This window comes from Acomys minous (assembly GCF_964271855.1).
Source record: "Acomys minous genome assembly, chromosome: 9".
Classification (NCBI taxonomy): domain Eukaryota; kingdom Metazoa; phylum Chordata; class Mammalia; order Rodentia; family Muridae; genus Acomys; species Acomys minous.
Window position 1 is genome coordinate 102253833 of NC_140490.1, and position 18509 is coordinate 102272341.

The 18509-nt window shown below is 38.0% G+C and overlaps 2 long non-coding RNA genes across 2 annotated transcripts in view; one reads left to right on the plus strand and one right to left on the minus strand.

The window, feature by feature from the left end:
* The first annotated feature begins 3024 nt into the window (after window positions 1–3024).
* On the plus strand, window positions 3025–7480 carry LOC311604456. The gene is made up of 3 exons (XR_014781504.1): window positions 3025–3122; window positions 4945–5065; window positions 7404–7480. It is a non-coding gene; the product is annotated as an uncharacterized lncRNA (long non-coding RNA).
* Window positions 7481–12167: 4687 nt separating this feature from the next.
* The window catches only part of LOC311605309, a 169674-nt gene continuing 163332 nt past the window's right edge, over window positions 12168–18509 (minus strand). The window contains exon 7 of the long non-coding RNA XR_014781892.1: window positions 12168–13279. This is a non-coding gene — a long non-coding RNA (uncharacterized lncRNA). The remainder of the gene's footprint in view (window positions 13280–18509) is intronic.

Here is an 18509-nt window from a genome sequence, read left to right on the forward strand (position 1 = left end):
ATGAATTCATTAACCTTGATCATTCTGATAGAGGTGAGATAGAATTTCAATGTAAGTTTGATTTCCATTGTACTTACAGTTTTGCTTTCATTGTACTAATGGGGATAATTTGACCTCCTTTCCATTTGTATTCTTTTTATTTATTTCCTTTACTCTATAGCTCTGGCTAAAACTTCAAGCATGATACTGAACGGGAGTGAAGAGCAAACATCTTTTTTTTTATTTCGTGCCCAGCATCAGATAAAGGGCTTTCAGTTTAGCATAATGTTAATAATAGGTTTGTGCTACGTAGCCTCAGACTTGTTAGGTATTTTCCTTCTATTGCTTGTTTCTTTGGGGCTTTTATTATCATCTTGAAATTTGTCAAAGACTCTTTTGATCAGGGATGCTCCTGTGATTTCTGCCCTAGAGTCTATTTATGTGATGTTGAATTTTTATTACTTTACACATCTTAAAACATTCTTGCATCCATTTGTGCTATATGTGTGGTTTTCAAAAAAATGCGTTGTTGAGCCTAGTTTTCAAATACTTTTGAGAATTTTACCATCTATGTTCATCAGGAAAATTTTTCTTCTCTCTCTCTTTTCTTCTGGTTTTGATAACAGGGCAATATTGATTTCATAGAATGAGTTCGGTAGTATTCTTCTTTACAGAATGAGCTGAGGAGTATTGGTGTTAGTTCATCCTTAAGCAGGCTTTTATTGAGTTGGTAGACTTTTTGTTTTGCTTTCACTGCATGCTGTAAGTTAGTATTAGATTATTATATCTTGTAGGTCTACTTTTGTAAGTCATATATATCTATGCAATCCATTTCTTATGACTTTTCCTACTTATTGAAACACAGGTTTTCAAAGTATTCCTTAATGATTTTTTTTATTTCATTAGTATCTGTTATAATGGCCCCAATTTCATCTCTAATGTTATTAATTGGAATCCTCTCATTTCCTTTGATTAGTTTTTGCTAAAGATGAGTTCATTTTATTTATCTTTTCAGAGCCTCAGCTCTCTTTCATGGATTGTATTAGTTTTACTATCTATTCCATGAATCACTTCTCTGAACTTTATCATTTCTTTCCAGTTACTATTTTTAGATTTGTTTCTCCTTGTGCTTCTAAGACAAGGTGAATCACTGGTTTATTTGAGGTTTTTCTGAGTTTTTAGTATAGACACACAGTTGTGGACTTCCCTTCTCTGGACAGTCTTTGATATATTCTAAAGTTCTGTTTATTTTATTCTCAGTTGTTTATAATAGTTCTACATTTCTCTCCTTAATTGCTTCAATAGTACACTGGTCCTTCAAGAGGGTATTGTTTAATTTCCATGTTTTTATATAGTTTCTATAATTTATCTTGTTATCAAATCTAATGTTAATTCCACTATAGTCTAATAAGATGTAGGATATTACTTTGATTCCTGTGTACATATCAAGCTTTGGCTTATGGCCTATAACGTTAACTATTTTGGAGAAGTCTGATGGGCTCTTGAATAGAATGTATGTTCTCCAGCTGCTGGCTGGAATATACTGTAGCTGTGTGTTAAGTCCACTTGATCTGTGATACAGGTTAAGTGTGAGGGTCCTTTATCGTTGATGTTGTTTTTCATTTGCTTTGTTTTGGTCTGGAAGAAGAGTCTACTGGTGAGAGGGAGATACGGAAGTCACCCACAGTTTGTCTTACCTAGCCCTCTCTTCTTATTTATACCCGGTAGTGTTCAATTTATGAAAGTAGATACGCTCAACATGTTGCACGTGCATATTTATCATCTTGATCCTCTTAGTGGACCATATCTGTCTTTACTTTTTTCATCTCTCTGGAATAATTTTGACATGGAATTTGCTTTGTTGAATATAGGGCTGTATACTAAGAGCTGCGTCATGCTTCTAATTACTTGATATACAGCATTGTACCCTTTATGTCTTTATGCTATGTGAGTCTATGCCAATGCAGTAGTGTATGTCTTTTGCAGCCAATGAGTGGTTGGATATTGTGCTTTGATTCCATCAGCTGGTTTGTATCTCTTTGATGGAGGATTGAGACCATTAACAAGGGGTTATTAATGAGGCATATTTGTTTACTCCTGTAAGGGTGTTTTCAAGATTCTTATATCATAATTCTATTAATCCAAGGAGGTGGAAGGGAGTCTTTGTGGTTTGAAAACACAGTGTTACCTTACAGATTTTGTACTTTCCCTAACAAAGTGGCTTGGTTGTAGAGTTTCTCTCCACCTTGGCTCATTTTTTTTTTTTTTACAATATCTCAGGTACTGTGGTATGGTCTGCACCATCACGGTTTCTTCCTCATCATCTGCTGAGTAGCTGCAGCTATCTAAAATTTCGGCTTTGCTGTATTTGGTTTAGAAATGCTCCTTTTTTTTTTACTCAGTCCTACTTTTCATTTGTTTTTGGCCTTAGAAAGTTCTAAGCACTAGAACTGGAACAAAAAAATGCCATAGCTAATGTGAATATATCAATTTAAAAACCTAGGCAGCTTCATAAAAATCCAAACATGATCTCCCCCACATCAGACAAGGATTTATACACTAGATATGCAGGTATGCAACAGTCTGTCAAATTAGTTTACCTCCTCTAACCTGGCTTGTATTGCCTAGATACAAAGGACTTGTTTTTCCACAAACAAAACATTCCTTGACAGTGAGAAAGATCATTTAAGGCGTCTCCAGAAAGTATTTCAAACAAGGATTCAGTTGTTCACATGAAGAATTCATGGCGAGTAAATGTTAAAATTTCAGTTTTTATTAGAATAACAAATTGGCTCTCTTTGTGTCAGTTTTACGTTATCTTTTATTGTCATTGGAATCAATAATCTTTTTTTTTAATTGCCAGTGTATGCCAAACTAAAAGGATGCACTTTTATAGTTTAAGTATGAAATGTCATGTTTGTGTGTTAAAGCCTAGGTCCTCATCCTTTTCAGGAGGTTCTAGAAGCTTGAAATGCTAGTATCTAGTTAGAGCTAGTAAGCCAGTAAGTGGCCTTACTTAATGTCCTGCTTCTCCTTCTATGTCATGTCTGCCATGATGTGAGTACCTTGCTTCACGACATCCTCCTACACCATGAAGTTCTGGACCACTGTAGACACAGAAACATAAACCAAGTGACTACAGAGTGAGTCCTCTGAAATATGAGCTAAGATAAATTCTTCCTCCATTAGATTGGTATTTTGTCACAGTGACACAAAGGTAATGGGTATTGTCCTCTTGATGATGTTGCTCATTTATTTGAAAAAAAAAACTCTTAGCAATTAGATTCAATTATTTACAAATCTAGATAATTCACATGAATGCATCATACTCACCTCAAGAAGAACAGTGATTACTTTTTGTCATTCATAGCATCTTTTTTTTTCTGTGTTCCAATGCTTGCAATGTTTTAGCCATTCTTGAATCCTCAGTGAAAGTTCAAACAATGATCAAAATGCTTGTTGGGAAAAATAAAGTTCTGGAAGATATCAAGTAGTCTATTAAGTGCTTACTCCGAAAATTACACTCCTAGCTTTTTTTTTTAATTATAAGGAACCCAGTGTTTAGCTGCATCGTTGTCCAGAACTTACACAGTTGCTCTAGTGATTATCAGAGAGTAAACACCCCTAGAAGAAACAATGTAGCTTTCCAAATATAAAATACTTTTCATAACAAATTTATTCTCTTAACTTCTGAAGAGGTTAGTCACTGTTACCTTGAGCTGTTAGCATGAGAGAGAAATGGGAGTAGATAAAATTTAATGTAGACATTCTATGGAAACATTTCAGGGACTTAAGTATTATGGTTATATTGTGTATTTTATGTAAAAATGTAGTCTTCATTTTACAGCCTGCCCCCCAAATGGTTCATGACAACTGTCATCCAAAGGCTTTATCCAAGATTAAGCAACCCTGGATTACTACTATTGATTTCCTATCTTTTCTTTTCACTTTAAATCCTTTGTTCAATGGATAATGCTTTTCTCAAGAAGAAGCCAAGATCCCTAGCAATTACTCAGTCAGCAACTGATATTCTAAGAATCTTGGTTCATAGGCTTATGAAGTCAGTGGGAAGGCTCCAGGAAGGCTTTTCCTTTCTCGAGTCAATGCACGTTTATTTTTATTGTTACTTTAAAGTTTTACATGTTTGATCTTTAGCCAGTCAATTTCTGCTTCTTATGTGCCTTTCATAAGTGAAACTTATCTGCAGGAGCATTTCTGAGATAGCACAAAAGTATTTGGGTTTTATTTTAATGGTTGCTATATCAAGCTGGGTTTTTTTAATGACCCAATTTATTTGAAGTTTCTGCTAATAAACAGTCTTATACAGATAAATGTAGGTCGAGAGTCTTTGATCATCCTAAATTTCTCTTTTTATCTCTGTGTTGATTTCCTTCTTTCTTATTATTTCATGAATTGTTGTTCTCAAGGGCAATGCATGCAGCTGTGCGTTTGCGTTGATTTCCGGTGTTCAGTGGTGAAACTTTAATCATACAGAGATCGTCAACCTTTTTCCAAATTGATGCTTTCAATCACAAAACAGATGCATTTGCTGAAAATTATTATATGGTAAAAATTCGCTAAAGCAAAAAATTATATGCTTCTTCTAAAAATAATTCTACTAGTTTCTTTGGTGAATCCTAAAAGTTGTAACACTCATGTGTTCATGTAGAGCCTAACCCACCACTAAAGCATCAATGTGTTGTGCTGTTTGGGGGTGTGCTTTCAAATCCTGAACCCTTTCTAAAAGAGGCAGAAATGAAAAGGTATTGAACATTTTTATATTTAAGACATGTATTTCAGTAATTGGGATTAAACAAAAAAGCATTTATTTTTTGTGTTTTAGCTATATTACATCTCCTGTGTTTCAGGATAAAAATTATATTCAGTATCGATTACTATTACATTACTGATATGCGATATAATCAGTGGCGTTTTCTATTTATATTACTTTTCAAATGCTTTCAGTCATGACGTTATAAATGAGTATCCATTGAAAGCACCTGACTTCTCAGTGGAAATGCAAAATCAAGTACCTGAATGGAAAGATTCCTGATGTTAATCTGCCTCTGATGGTCTACTGTTGGAGGTTAGTCTGATGTATTTTGATGCTAATTAATAAAAAGGCATCACCTGGACAGGGCAAATGCTATAGTCATGGCTAAGGTTCCAGGCCTTGAAAGACAGAGAGAATCTTGGGAAGAAGAAGGAGGACCCGAGGAGAAGGGAGAAGGGGAAGGCCACCATGGGTCAGATGGAAGAGAAGCACATGGCCGGCGTGGACGGAGATTTGGCCCAGATGAAGAACATTAGGCCCAGATGAAGAACATTAACAAGTATTTGGGTTTATGAATGGGAGGTAGCATGAGAGAAATTATTAGGAACAGATGGCATGGGATTGGGGTAGGTATCCCATACCTGCCCCACTATGGGAAGTAGTTTAAGGGATTAATGTCTGCCCTGCCCCAGGTTAACTAAGGTTATTTTAAAATATAACAAGTGTCCGTGTCTCGATTGATTGTCAGCAGGCTAGAATATACTGCCGTAATAATAATTATAGGCCCGATAGTAAACATTATTAGGCCCTACTAATAATAAACAACTATTAGGTCATACAGATAATTTAAAAACAACAGTCTACCCCCAGATATTGCGCACACATTTAATTCACTTTTACTTCCTCCACTCTCTTCCACATCATCTCAAAACAAACACAAATCAACTTTCCCTGTCTCAACACCAGCAAAGGAACTGATCCTATGGTATGTTTTGGGAAATCTCCCCGATATTCACCTGGTTTCCAGGGAAACTGAAGACAGTGTGAACCTTGACAGAAGTGTTAGAAAACCTGTCATTACTTTTGAGATTGTTTTGTAAACAATTATCAAAAAAATAAGTATATTTGACCATAGTCATCTTATTAGTTGAGTGGTGTAAAGGTGAGAAGGTCATGAAGACAAAATCATGTCTCTTTTTTAAGCCACTGTAGAAATGCTCCAGATCACTCAGAGGAAGGATAGCAAGTTACCAAGAAGAGACTCGATACTCTAAGAGCATATACAGGGGGAGGAGGTCTCCCTCAGTCACAGACATAGGGGAGGGGAGAAGGGGAGAAGTGGGAAGGAGGGAGGAATAGAAGGAAACAAGGGAAGAGCTAACAATGTAATATGAATAAATTAATAAAAAAAAAGAAATGCTCCAGATACAAAGCAGCTGCTGTGCAGAAAATAACTGTTTATTAAGTGAATGATTGGAATATTCAACTATAACAGGAGAGTTAGATAAAAGAGAATATACTTGACAATCAGAAGTTGCTTTCTTAGAAAATTCATTATTGTGGCATGGCAGTGAAATATGAAGTGAGTTATTGTTTCTAGAAGGCACTATGTTTTTATGTATCAAAAATAATGCATTGGTAGTATAGTGGTAAGCACAGTCTCCAAATTTTTTAAATGAATACATCTATTGATATAAGTGCTTTATTTCTATGAATTTATCCTAATAAAATAGTTGTAATATAACCAATCATTTAGTTACACAAGCATATATTACAGATTTTAAAAATCAGCCCAAACTTATGGATCTAAGATCATGTTTTTTCTTTTTCTAAATTTTGTGCCATGCATGGACTCCATTAATTATAAATGCTTAAAATTTAAAGTCATATAAAAAGAAAAGGAGCTATCATAACAGTGTAATTTACCTTAAGAATTCTGATTACTGATACAGTAAAGTTTTTGAACCATTACTGTTTATTTGGTTTATCAGTTTTTGAAGCTGGCTCTAGCTATGCACTCAGACTGACTTTGCACTTTCAGTCATTATAGATTTATTTATTTTATTTATTGCATATGAGTGCTTTTATCTGCAGAAGAGGGCATCAGATCACATTATAGATGGTTGTGAACCACCATGTGGTTGCTGGGAATTGAACTCAGGACCTCTGGAAGAGCAGGCGGCACTCTTAACCACTGAGCCATCCCTCCAGCCGCACTTTCAGTCACTATACTTCAGTTTCCCAGGTGTTGTCATCACAGCTCTGCTTTTGATCACTCTTTTGGTAATTAGCCAGGAACATTAAAATAACATTTAAATGCTGCCATTGAAAGCTTACAAAAAGGTTTTGGAAAATTGCCCAATTTCTTCATCTTCACTGCTCTGCCACAACCCCCTTTTTCCATTGTCAGCAAATGATTTTTATACAGTTGCCTTGTCAATAACCAATAGTGAAACATTCACCTACTACTATTGAATTGATCACTGCCCCCTTCAATCCGGCTGGCTGTGTTTTGTTATGTCTTGCCACTTGTGGTAACATGTATTTTATTAATTATGGCATTGTAACTTACGTTAATATAATCACCCTACTTCTCAAATGGTTTTGATTATCTGTATCCTAGAATGTAATATCATTCACTTATATGCAGCATATGCATGAATTGTGCCATATCCTATTTGGCTCCGGGGACTGACCTGACAAGAGTGGTGAACGAATGAAGAAAAGACAAACACAGAGAAAAGCTGCGATTGGGTAGGCAGAGTTATCATATGAAGAAGCCACAGCATCCTGGAAGTTCGGCATATTTATTCTATACAGATCTACAAGGATGCAGACATAGCCAAGCTTGCTAGGAGCAGTGTCTGTAGGAGGACAGTCTTGGACCATAAACAACTTGGTCATGGAGAGAAAGCTGCAGTGGACATTTCTTCATACACTGTCAACATTCTCATCAGAGGAAGACCCACACTCCTCTGAGGCTCACACAGAGAGGGCTGAGGCACCGGCCCCTGAACATGGCCTTGCCCATGTCTACAACATCCATTTACTCAGGACCTCATTCATTTCCTGCAGGATTATTTTAAAACCCAGTGTATCTATGTTTTTCGGTTAGCGTTTTAAACCCATTTATAATGAATGTAACTATTGGAAACGGTCACATTTACACCTGCCATTTTACTATTTGATTTTTATATGTCGTGCTTACGTCTTTTTCTTTCCCCATTTCTTCCCTTTTAGTTAAGTACATATCTTCTGGTTCGCCGTTTTTTGTTATGTTTAAAATTTTTCTAATTTATTATAATTTATTCAGATTACATCCGAATGCTATTTTCCTCTCTTGTATCTTCCTGTTCCCACCCTTCCTCCATCTTCCTCCCCGTTCCTCTCCCCTAGACCTCTGATATAAAGGGACCTCCTCCCCTAGCATATAGCCACAGCATATCCGGTCTCATCCTCCAAGCTGCTTCCTCTTCCTTTGTGTGTTGCTGTGCCCCCTCCAGCAGCAGTAAACATAGACCCCCCCCCCCCGTTCAGATCTAACCAATGGACAGCTCATTCCTCACGGTTGTGGGGAGAGCAGGGACTTCCTCTGACAGGAACTCTGGTGCCCCCGATTTTTGTTATGTTTTAAGCTCCACATATTTTATGTTATGATCATTTTACGACATAATAGGATTCATTATGACATTTTCATACACGTGTATCGTGTACTCTCATCACATCCACCCCCATGCCCTCCCTTGTCTGCCTTTCTTTGTTCGGTTTCATCATACCCAGTGCAAAGTATTTTGATCCAATTCACCCTGCCTCCCTTCCCTCGGTAACTCCCACCACTTTTTCTTCCTAACTTCATATGTTTTTTTTTTTTTAATCTTCACCCTCTGTGTACACTTAGCACTGTCAGTGTGTGTGTGTGTTGGGGGAGGTGCAGGTCGATCCACTCGAACATGGAAAACCTAACAGGATTCCACTCATAAAGAAAACTTATTCTCCTTCCCTCAGAAGCTAAAAGGCCCTGAGCTAGTGGTGGGACTTTGTGGTCTCTGCCCTGTTCCCTACTGGAGTTTTGACTGGCTTAGTCTCGTGCATGCAGTCACAACTGCTGTGAGTGTGTGTGTACAATGGACCCATCATCTTCAGAAAAATCCGTTATGCAACAACGCTGCCACAAACTCTACCTCTGACAATTTCCCCACCCCCTCTCCAACGATGAGCCCCAATGTCTGGGGCCAGACATATGACATAAACAGCACATTTAGGACTATTCTTTCCACAGACACTTATCCTCTGCTCTTTGACCAGCTAACTGTGTCTTTCTATTCATTGCCATCACGTTCAAAAAGAAACTTCTCAGTTGAAGGATAAGAGACGCGTCAATCGATGCATACAAAGAGTTCAGAGAGAAGTTTCATATTATGTTCATCTAGCTGAATAACAGTAGCAGCTTCTCTTCTAGAGGCTGTGGGCTCACAGCTGTAACTCAGCAACACACTCATCCTAGTAGACTCTATGAAGAGGGCATTAGATAACATTATAGATAGTTGTAAGCCACCATGTGGTTGCTGGGAATTGAACCCAGGACCTCTGGAAGAGCAGTCAGTGTTCTTCTTAACCTCTGAGCCATCTCTCTAGCTCCACTATTTTATCTTATGAAAAAGAAAAAAAAAGGTTTAGAGACAGAAGACTCATTGTTGGTGCCCGACTACTGGTTTAATCATCTGGCCATCTCTGCATCAGAGTCATGTTAATAACGCAGAGAGTATCTTCCATCTGGCCCAGGGGTACATGTATTCCACTACTCAGTGTTTTCACTATGCTGTGCACTCAGAACCTTGGAACTGTGAAAGTGCCCGGGTACTGATTTTGACATTAAAATAAATTTTATCAAGTGAACAAATTATTTTAAAACACAGGAATTTATGCATAACGGAGATTGGCTGTATAATGAAGTTCTTCTAGATTCATTATTTCTATTTAGTAGCAGATATTTTTAGTTTATCTTGGACTTTCCAAGATTAGTTACATAAGTTATCTACTTGTTGCAGGATGTATCCATAGAAGGTTTCCTGTTTATTTATCTGTCTCTCAATCAATCTATGTATCTATCTGGTCTCTATCTGTCTAATATGTGTATATACACAATTGTTTGCATTTATAAGCCTCTATGAAAGTTTTTTTTCTATTGGTCAGTATATCTTAGTGGCCAATGATAAGGCAGATTCACTTGAGCTAATAGGATACCTTTAATGGGAGCTCTGTGCCTGGCAGCACACTTTTGAAGTTCAATTATCTTTCACATTTGTGTTAGCCTTCACCCCCTGCTTGCCACTCATAATAAATAACTGAGGTCCCCACTAGTTGTTCCTGGAGAGATGGATGTCCTTGGACTTCTGGATTTCCAGAAATATATCAAGGCTTTTCAAAAACCTAGAGGAGCATCTTCTCTCAAATTTGTTTCAAGGGATACTGTAGCTTTAGTCAGCTGGTCTGATGCTAACTATCCCAACTAATTATTTGCTTTTGGCAATGAACTGTACATTGGAACTGTCAGATGAGTGTAACTCCATCCACATCTAGTTAAACAGCAGCAAAGCTCTATCTAGAGTGGACCTTGGCTTCCCCAGGCTCCAGGTGTGCTCAGTGATGGTGCTCAAGGGTGTCAAGCTGTGTGAAGTGCCCCAAATCAAGTTCTCTCTAGTGGCTCCAAGGCTTCCCACCACCATAGTTGCTTGACCATGCAGTAGTAAACTGGGGAGAGTATCATCTTACCACTGGTCCCACTAGTGTTATGAAAATCATAGATTCTGTAAACATTGCCTGCCTTCTTGTATAGCTTTTGGTGATTTCTAGTGTTTTGAGATGGATAATTTAGGTAATTTTGCCAGTATCTTTGTTTGTAGTAGAGAAGACTTAGCAATATCTGTTTGCTATCCATGAAGTGTCTCTCAAATGATTGTGGGTTTTTTGTTTTTGTTTTGTTTTCACTTTTCTTGGAAACAAATGTTTATGAAACTAACATTAATCCTCATCATATTATGTTTATATCATATGCTTTCCCCTAGTAAATGGTTAGGCTAATAAATTCTAATGTAGTAAATAAATCTTATTTTCATTTACTCAGTAGTCTTTGAACCTGCACAGTATATACAATTATACTAAACTTTTTCTGGAGGAGGCACTAAAGAAAACTTCAGTTGCCTCAGCCTCAGGAACCTTTACAGTTCGACATACCACATCCTTACAGATGAATACAATGCAGACACAAAGACAACAAAATACAAATAAAAAGACAGGCTTTGTGACAAGTCCACAAATCGACAGATCTAGGTAAATCAAAGATTTTAAAGCATCAGCAATAGTCCATGTGAAGATATAATGGAATGCTTTGTGAAGTTGTTGCAGAAAAATTAACATATTCATGGGTGATTATATTAATCCAGTATAATTTCCAAACACGTGTTTATTAACGTGTCACCTTGTACAAAATGCTGTATGAATGGGAGGCGCTTTGAGCGTTGATACGGATTAAAAGGAAGACCTGGTGGGGTAGGTTTTCAGTGTTACTAAGATCTTTCAGAAATTACATCCTATTCAAACCAGGCGTGCTGCCCATCATCCTCACAGTGATCATTTTTTAATTAAAAATATCAGCCCATATTTGCTGATGCCAATTGTTATTATCCACTTGGAAGTTGCTATGAGACATCCTGTCAAGAAATGTATTCCATGCAGTTGGAGAAAACTAAAGACAGGGCTAAGGATATCACCTCATGAGTAAAAGCATTTGGGGCAAGTCTCACCACTTGAGCTCCCATTCCAGAACCCCCATGAAAGCTAGAATTAAGTGTCTATAATTCCAGGTACCCATCCCCCAAAGGGATGTCCAATGTACAGACAGAAGAGTTGAGGGACGCTTCTAGGCCAGGAGTGGGGGAGAGTCAGGCAAACTGGAAAGGCAGGAAGGGACACTGGAAAGTACACACTGATTTTCACAGCAGGACCATGCAGGCATCCGTCTGCACCCTAACACAAGAACATGCACACACACATCCCTATGGTCACCTATCACCCGCAACGCACAGGCCGAGATGCAAGAAAGCCACAAGTCGAAGATCATCTATTAGTAAATAGACACTACAGATACCTTCACGTTAAAGGAAGCCGTAGCTTTTCTTTCATCTGTGCAGAAGCTGGCCATGCCCATATTTGGTGCACTAGAAGATGCTGAATGAAGAAATGGGGCATCTGTGGAAGCCCAAGGAGAACTAACATCTTCCAAATAAATGTCTGGGCGAAAATAAACAATCAAGGAGCAGATCTGTTTAAGTCCACTGCTGGCTCTAAAAATAGTTCTCCATGAGAATAGAGTCAAGTATTTTTCAAAGTACCTTGGCAAAAGGAGGGCTATTTCAGTGAGGTGTAAGCCCCAGGAATCCAAAGAGTTGGACAAAGCAACTAACTGGCTGTTATAAACACAGGTTGCGAAAGGGAGAGAGGCATTAGTAATAGTGTCATGCACAGTGGGAACCCCTGCACATGGCACCATAAATCTGAGCAACTGATGTCAGCAAGACAGAGAACAGCGGCAGAAACTAAGGACTTGAAAAAAAAAAAACCCCTGTTGAAAAAGGGTCAGTGGGGAACCGCGGATACTTCGAAGGAATAGCAATAGACGGGCCAGACGGTCTTTCTACATGACCAGAACATTACAGTTTGGAAGTGCTCAAAGAAAGATGAAATACTAGATGTTAACATGCATTTGGGGTGTTTACTGGAAGGTGGTTGATGTTAAATCCTTTTAAATCTCTGTTCAGTATTAAAGCTTAGAGAACCCTTCATGCGGCGGCAAGGAGTCGTTTTTCAAAGGGGGTGAAATGGAAGGCTAATCCTAATATTTGTTGCTTGATTTTTTGAGTCTCCATTCAGCTCACGTGAAATTGGGACTCACTCTGCGGGTTGATTATGAAACATTATAAATCTCAGATTTTAGCCAGAGCATACATAAGCACAGTTCCAAATTACCCATCACGTGAGGCCAGAGAGCAGGAATGGTGAAGGAAGAAGACTAAGCTCCAATTATGTTGCTATTTCCTGGAGATGTGCTGCTTTCTGGGTGTTTTTTTTTTTTCTTTTACAATAACATTACGTACTAAGGAGAATAAATCTGGGCACCACAGCAAGGATCACCACTTGTACCTTGACTTCTGCAGTGCTCCTTTGGTGAGGCTTTGTGGGCTGTAGTGTACCACAGCACTCTCTCCATGTAATGTCTAGGACAGCACTTGAGTTTGGAGCCCTGTCAGCTGAAGGAAATGTGGTTTCCTAAAGCACACCATAGGATGTGGTCAGTTTCACGGATTGACAAGATTAGACTGTGGTACCCGGCTTTTTGTTAGACATCACTCTTGCTGCGAGCATGTCTTTGTCTTCGAGGTTTGATTAATGTTTAAGTCAGTCCACTTTTTCAGCGAAGGTGGTTGTCCTCTCTGATATGGGCGTAGGCATCGTGGATTTGTCCAGAGGCTGTAAAAGAAAAAGGCGGAGGTCAAGGAAGAAGAAGAACTGGGTCTAGGATGTTTTTAGACACTAGTATGCAGTGTGCAGTCTGTGTCTCCTCTCTGTTGTTGTTGTGTTTGTATCCAATAAAATAAAATGTTACTCTCTCTGTGTGCCTGTCTGTCTGTCTGTCTGTCTCTCTTCCTCCCTCCCTCCCCCTCCCTCCGTATGTCTGTGTGTAAAATCCAAGTGCATTGGTGCATATGGGATCTATCTTTCTAGAGAATGAAAGCCAATACAAAAGGGAAAAGAAACATTCTGACCTATTCTGAAGTGCTTTGCTAGGGCTACTTTTCCCCCATTGATGACATCATGATATACACACCATCACTACACTTATTTGATCCTCTCTGTGACTAAAGTAGACAATGAAATAAATAAAATTAGCTAAATTCAACTCAAGTTAAAATGTTTTGTTGAAGGTCTACCTTGCTCAGCACTAGAGGCTGAAAAAAGAAGAGATAGAAAATAGCTCTGCCTAAAAAGAGGTCAGTGTTCAGTGAGCAGACACTATACAAACTTATAACCAGTAGAATATACACACAGACACACACACACATATACATATGCTCACATACACACAAATATCAACATATTTTTACTTAACATCATGGAAAAATATTTTAGTTCAAACACCTTCCTTAAAGCCCATAGAAAATTATAAAAATGAATAAGAATTAAAAAGAAAACAGTCACTAACACCAAGGAAATGTCATTGTCTCTGCCTCTCCTTATGACATGAAGAAGAGAGCATGTTTAGTACCAAATAAACCATCATTTTTTGAATGTTGAACCACAAAACCCACTCCCCCTCCAAACTAAAGTTGTCAAACTTCAAAGCACATTTACAATAATTACAGTATTAGGATGGTCTGTTAGACATATTGGACAGCTTAGGACTCATGAAAAGAGACACTGAAAAAAATGATTCTGTTACAAGCCTTTCTAATGTTGATGATCTGTCCACCCAATGTCCTAACCCACTGGAAAGGGCAGTGAAGAAGTAAAAATGATGGCTAGTGCCAGGCTGTCACACTGAATATTTAAGTGGCCATCTGCTCAGGAAAAGAAGGCACTGCCTTCTTTGATGGGAGTGGTAGTTGAAGTAAATCTGAAAACTCTTCAGCAGGGATTGGTGAGAGATGGGGCAGAGGATAAGAACACTAGCTGCTCTTACAAAGGACCTGTATAAGGTGTTATATCATCATCTGGAACTCCAATTCCACACACAAAGGGCACAGACATTCAGTCAGGCAGACACATGTAATATATATATATATATATATGTAATAAATATTTTATAAACTTGTTTGATAGAATGGTCCAGAACTCTTCAAGGCTCAATTGCCTTCAAAAGGATCTTATTATGAAAATGAGACTGGAGGGGAAGTGCAGAGAGAAACAGACAGATGAAACAAACAAGAAAGAGGACAGAAATGTTAAAAAAAAAAAAAAGACTAACTGGAGGAAAGATGATTGGAGATAAAGGGCCTAAAGATAAAAAAAAAATACACATTAGATGAATAAAACCATACGTTTCAACATAGTAATTATAGTAATTATTAATCTTGAAAGAAAGAAGAACAAGGTTCAAAAGTCATACAAAAGAGTGATGTGAAAAGCAGGTAGAAGTCAACAAATTATTATATATTTTGTATTGAAAATAGATTATTTTCTCATACAATGTATCTTATTTACAGTTTTCTTCCCTTTATTTCTCCTAGGTTTTCCCCATTTTGCCTCGCCCTGGATCCACTCCTTTTCTGCCTCTCATTACAAAGGAGTGGCTTCAGAGTTCATGTGAAAGTCATACCCCACTCTCCACCCAACTGTGCAGAATGTCCTGTCCATTGGCTAGATCTGGGTAGGGGTTTGAAGTTTACGGCCTGTATTGTCCTTGGCTGGTGCCATAGTTTGAGCAGGACCTCTCGGCCCAAATCTGCCTATCATAACGTTCTTCTTGTAGGTTTCTAGGACCCTCTGGATCCTTCTACTTTGCTATTCTCACGTCCCCTGGAGGGGGAGACCTGGTGGCACTCAGAGGAAGGATAGCAGGCTACCAAGAAGAGACTTGAAACCCTGTGAGCATATAAAGGAGGAGGAAGTCCCCCTCAGTCACATTCATAGGGGAGGGGAGTAAGGGGAAAATGGGAGCGGGGGGGGGGGGAGGAATGGGAGGATACAAGGGAGGGGATAACCATTGAGATGTAACAAGAATAAATTAATAAACTAAAATTTAAAAAAAAAAGAAAGGAGTGGCTTCTAAGAGAGAACAACCTTCCATCAAAGGCCTCTTCTGCATCTAATGAGATGATCCTGTGGGTTTGTTATTGTTGTTAGATTATTTTTTAATTCAGTTTGTTTACATGATAGATTGAACATATTTATTGTCATATATTGAACCATATCCGAGAAGAACCTTACATGATCATGGTAGATGATCTTTTTTCTATGGTCTTGGATTTGGTTTCCAAGTATTTTATTGAGTCTTTTTGCATCTAGTTGTCTCCTGTTCGTGCAGGGAATTGGTCTGTAATACTATCTTTTTGTTGAGTGATTGTGTCGTTTGGGTATCAAGGTAACTGAGGCCTCATAAAATGAACTGGGCTATGTTCCTTCTGTTTTTATTTTGGGAAATAACTTGAGAAGTATTGGCCTTAATTTTCCTTTGAAAGTCTGATCTAATTCTTTGTTAAAAAAAAAAAAACCCTGGCCCTGGGCTGTTTGTTTGTTTGTGAGGCTTTTAATACTGGTTCCATTACACTAGGGCTTATAGGCCTATTAAAATTGTTTATCTGATCTTAACTTAAATTTGGAAAACTGTCCCTATCGAGAAAATTATCTATTTCTTCTTAGATATTCCAATTTTGTGAAGTATAGGTTTTTAAAGTATGTCCTTAGGATTCTTTGGATTTCCTATGTATTTGTTGTTATGCCCCCTTTTCCGCTCTGTTACGTTAATTTGGACATTCTCCATTTTTTAGTTTGTTTGTATAAGGGTTTGTCTATCTTGTTTATTTTTCTCAAAGAACGAACTCTTTGTTTCATTTGTATTGTTCTTTTTGTTTATATTTTATTGACTTAAGCTCTGATTTTAATATTTTTCCTGCATCTACTCCTTTAGGGTATGTTGCTTCATTTTGTTTTAGAACTTTCAGGTGAGCGGTTATTAGTATGAGATTTCTCCAATTTCTTCATGAAGGCACTTAGTTGGGTCCATAAGTTTGGGTATGCTGTGGATTCATTTTCACTGAAATCTGGGAAGTCTTTATTTCTGTCTTGATCCAATAATAAATCAGCAGAGAGTTGTTCAGTTTCCATGAGTTTCTAGACTTTCTGTTGTTTCTGTTGTTGAAGTCCAGCTTTAATTCATGGTGGTCTGATAGGATAGAGGTGATTATTTCCATTTTCTCTTATCTGTTGAGATTTGCTCTGTGTCTGAGTATGTATATGAGCCAGTTTTGTAAAAACTTCCATGAGGTACAGAGAAGAATGTATATTCCTTTGTATATGGGTGAAATTTTCTGTAAATATCTGTTAAGTCCATTTGGTTTATAACATCTGTTAGCTCCAGTTTTTCTCCGTTATGTTTTAGTCTGGATGCCCTGTCTTCTGGTACTAGTGGGGTACTAAAGACCCCCATATTCAGTGTATGAGAGATAATTTGTGATTTAAGTGGTAGCAGTGTTTCTTTTCCAAACTTGGATGCCTTTACATTTGGGGCATACATGCTAAAATTGAAATGTCATTTTGGTGGAAACAGAGACAGAGGGGCAACAGACAAAGGATCTGGGGTGGTGTGTGTGGTGGTGGGGTATGCGCCCCACCTAGCAGCAGCAGGTGATGACATAGGCTTCTGCTAGGTCCCTGACAGCAGGCAGGGTAGAAATGTCTGATTGTTAAGAGTCAGCCCTCTGGAGTTGCTGGCACTACAAGTTTATGGCACCATTGTCTGGCTGCTTCTTTCTCAAAGAGTGGAGGAAGGGGAGATAAACTTTAGATCCTCATGGTTGTGTATCAATGATTGCAGTATCTCACTTACCTCAAAATTTTATTATTTAACATTCACAAACTAAATAATTTAAAAGTCATTTTCAAATGATGGAGTCAATGTGTTATTACTTTTCTTGACAAAGTGCTTTTGTGAGCTACTTGAAGAAAAAAAACTTCTATCTCTTATTTATTTATTTTTTTTAACTAAGAATGTCACCACAGATGTTAAGTAACTTCTCTTGTCCAGAATTAACTGGTTCAGGCTTTCAGTGATACTATGTAGTGACTTCTGGCTTTATTCTGTCTAAGTAATTATGGCTGGAGACATTGGATTCTGCGTGTACAATTTCAAAAGTCTATGAGGACTCTTTGGATAGTGTGACTTTGATTTGAGTATCATAGGTTGATTGAGCAAATGTTAGAGAGAGGGAGAGGGAGGGAGGGAGGGAGAGAGAGAGAGAGAGAGAGAGAGAGAGAGAGAGAGAGAGAGAGAGAGAGAGAGATGATTGATAAAGGCCATTATATAATTACATCAGAGTGATACCTTATCAACTGTTTTAGAAATGACATAACAGCATTTTGCTATTAAAATGAAGTTCAAATTGATACATTCAGCAATGTAACTGACGGGGCTTTACTCTTTGTCACTCTGAAAGCAAAGTGCTCAGTCATATTCTGGGAAATGGATTATGTACATGAGACTGAGTGCATAAATATCCCAATTTAAACCTCATCTAGAATTCCACAATTTTCCTCATTATATACTCAATCAAAGTAATGCATGGCCTTAAAAATCCATCAAGATCTTTAACTTCCTCTTTAATTCACAGTAAAATTGGGTAGGGGAATCCTTTTTAGGCACATTGTATAGGTGCACATGATCCTACTGCTCTGTGGCTCGCACCTGTCCCTTCTCTGGGTGACATCTGTATACTGTTCCGGCTCTCTCCTGCTTCTCCTATCTCTGCTCTGCTATTCCTTTTTTTTCTCTTACTAATATGATTGCTGATAATTAACTGGATCCAATTTTCTGCTGTGTGTGTTTGCACTCCTTGATGATAATTTCACCTTCTGAGACTGGAAACATCACCTCATGCTGGTGACTTCAGGTTTAATGTCATTGTTCCTTCTCCATAGTCAACCCTACTATTCTCTGACCTGGGCACTTCTTATCAACTCCTTATGCCAATGGTTTTCAGCTTAG